The sequence below is a fragment of the Antennarius striatus genome, chromosome 23 (genome assembly GCF_040054535.1).
Source record: "Antennarius striatus isolate MH-2024 chromosome 23, ASM4005453v1, whole genome shotgun sequence".
NCBI lineage: Eukaryota > Metazoa > Chordata > Actinopteri > Lophiiformes > Antennariidae > Antennarius > Antennarius striatus.
Window position 1 is genome coordinate 604,356 of NC_090798.1, and position 3,020 is coordinate 607,375.

The following is a 3,020-nucleotide window of genomic DNA, read 5'->3' on the forward strand; positions in this document are numbered from 1 at the left end:
GCCGACCGAGCTCTGAGATGTGAGGAGAGTGAAGCGGGCTAAAACAACGACGCTCGACTTCCGGATGACGACTTCAAAATAAAAGCTTCAACTAAAGCGGGACGTCTCTATGTCGCTCTAAACTACACTGTTTGACTTGTATCTGAATGTTAAACTTAAAATAATAACATATTTGTCTTCAAACACTAGTTTTACATCTAAAATGTCGATTCAGTTCCACTCACCAAATGATTCAAATAGTCCGTGCTTTTATGTTGAAATCCTCGTACTTCCGGCGCTGCTCCAGCTCTTCTAATTTGGCTTGACGGAGCTGGGAGCAGCTCTGGATGCTCTCTCTGTCCTCCTCTCTGTCTCTTTCCGCTCCTGTGTGGAAGCTGGCGCTCTCACCGTCCCCATTAAAATTACACTGAACCCCGAAGTCAGCAGTGAGGTGTCGTAAATGACGTCATAACTCCTACCGGTCACGCGCTAAGTAGAAATGACATCAGCTGCTTTACCTCCTGAGCGTCAACGTCAGCGTTTCACCAAGAAAGGAAACCTCAAAGAAAGTTTAGTCTGAGACAATAACAGTGAAATGAATTTAATTTTTTAAAATCAACTCTAATAATGTCATGTCATCGTGTGTGCAAAGGAAATTTTGGGGGGCAACAAACATATCAGGTCAACGCGAAGATTTTTGTGTCTATGCACCAATTGTGTTTTTAAGCTATCAAACATTTGGAAAACAAATTGTATGGAGAAATTATGATTTCTCACACATTGCATGTAAGGAATGACCTGATCTAGTTTGCGCAGACTAGAAAAACCCCTCATTTGCAGCATAGATGTATGCTGGGGTCCTAGACGGTCAGTTCCTGTTCTTGGCAGTCAGCAGACAGCCTTCAATACATCCTGATCTTCATTTCATTTATTTCACATGTAGTGAAGCAGGTAGCTGTGATTAGGGAGTTGAAAACTACTAAAACCACAGCAAAGATAAGCTAATGCTAATTAGCTGCATCCTTCTTGGCTAATTTATGGAGAATCTTCTTCCACAAAAGGTGTTCAAAGAGCTCGCTGTTCAATGAGTTTATTAGAAGAGACACAAATAACACGTGACACGCTATCATTTTTAGCTGCAGATACCTGAGGGTCTTTTTGATGTGGATGGGGGGGGAGGAAGAGGAGGAAGAATAGGGAGAGGGGGTTAAAATTAATTGCTCTATCGATAAATGCGCCTCCGCTCTGCAGCCGATGGTTATTCACGCTGGAAGTTTAAGTGCATTGGATTTGTACTAAACAGAATTGATTACCAAGCCGTTCTTGTGAGGGGGAAACGCTGAACCATATATTTCCACCCCCCCAGTCTGGGTCTTTAGTGGGCAGCAGCAGGCACTCCCATTCTGATGAGAGTCGATGTGTGTCTGAAGTCCAGAAGGCTTTTAGTTCCAGCTGCATAAAGAAGACGAGCCTATAGACGCTCACGAGGGCTCGGCTAATACTTTATAGAACATTTTTGGCTTCTCACTGATGTAACCAAGCTTTTTACATCACTTTATTTTCACAAGAAAATCTCTCATCCTTTCTTACATCCAGATCTGAGACCAGGACCACAAAGGAGGAAGCTTGTCGTTTCTAGATCGATGCTCAGCACGATGAAAGAGAGGAGACTCTGACCTAATTTGCAAGTAGTAAGAAACCACTTATCTCATTGTTCCTAATGAACACACCTGACATGATGCGTCGCTATCGCAAGATGCTAAAAATGTTGCTGCTGTTTCACGTTTTGCTCATCACTTTAAGGCACGAGTGTCAAACTCATTTCCACTGAGGGTCACATCAGCATCACGGCTGTCCTCAAAGGGCTAGATGAAAGTAATAAATGTAACTAAATGTAATGTAACTAAATGTAACTACTCCTTAATGTAACTAATAAATGTAACTAATAAATGTAACTAAATGTAACTACTCCTTAATGTAACTAATAAATGTAACTAAATGTAACTCAGTGTAATGTAACTAAATGTAACTACTCCTTAATGTAACTAATAAATGTAACTAAATGTAACTCAGTGTAATGTAACTAAATGTAACTACTCCTTAATGTAACTAATAAATGTAACTAAATGTAACTCAGTGTAACTAAATGTAACTACTCCTTAATGTAACTAATAAATGTAACTAAATGTAACTCAGTGTAATGTTACTAAATGTAACTACTCCTTAATGTAACTAATAAATGTAACTAAATGTAACTCAGTGTAATGTAACTAAATGTAACTACTCCTTAATGTTAAATAACTGAATTTCTGACTGATTCTAGTTCCAAACATTACAGTTAGACAGAAAAAACATGTTTGTTTGTTTCTCTGTTCTAACATAAATCCTTTTCATTTGTCAGGTTATTAAACCCACAGAACTCCATCAATCAAGGATCAAACTATCAATCAATAAAGAAAAATAACATCAGACACGAGTTAGGACGTTAACTTTGTTCACTACATTTAGTCAGAGTTAAAATGGGATGAACTACTGCATTGTGGGAAATGTAGTTTTGCTTAAAGCACACTTTTGACCTGTTTATTTTTAGACACTCTGACCTTTTATGCTCTCGGGGGCCACATGAAATGACGTGGAGGGCCACATTCGGCCCCAGGGTCTTGAGTTTGAAACATGTGCTTTAAGGCAACTGGTGCACAACTGTATTCAGATGGAACTTACCTGATTTGTCCCTGGAACATGTCAGAGTCCAGATTACCATGACTACTAATCCCAGATATCACACATTATTTATATAAGATAATATAATCAGGCTGTGGCGGCGCCGGCTCTCACCAGAAGCTCAGAACCTCGCTCTCAACAGTTACGACCTTTTCTTTGGACTCAATTGCTCCGCTCTCGCTCATAATCTCCAGAAGCAAATCCGGAGAGCACCTGAACCAGATTAATGCACTGCAGTCGTGCAAAAGTGATGCACCGCACACAGCTTGTCAAAAGTGTGTTTTTATTCAAGGCTGCTGCTGGATTTTCTAAGAAAATAA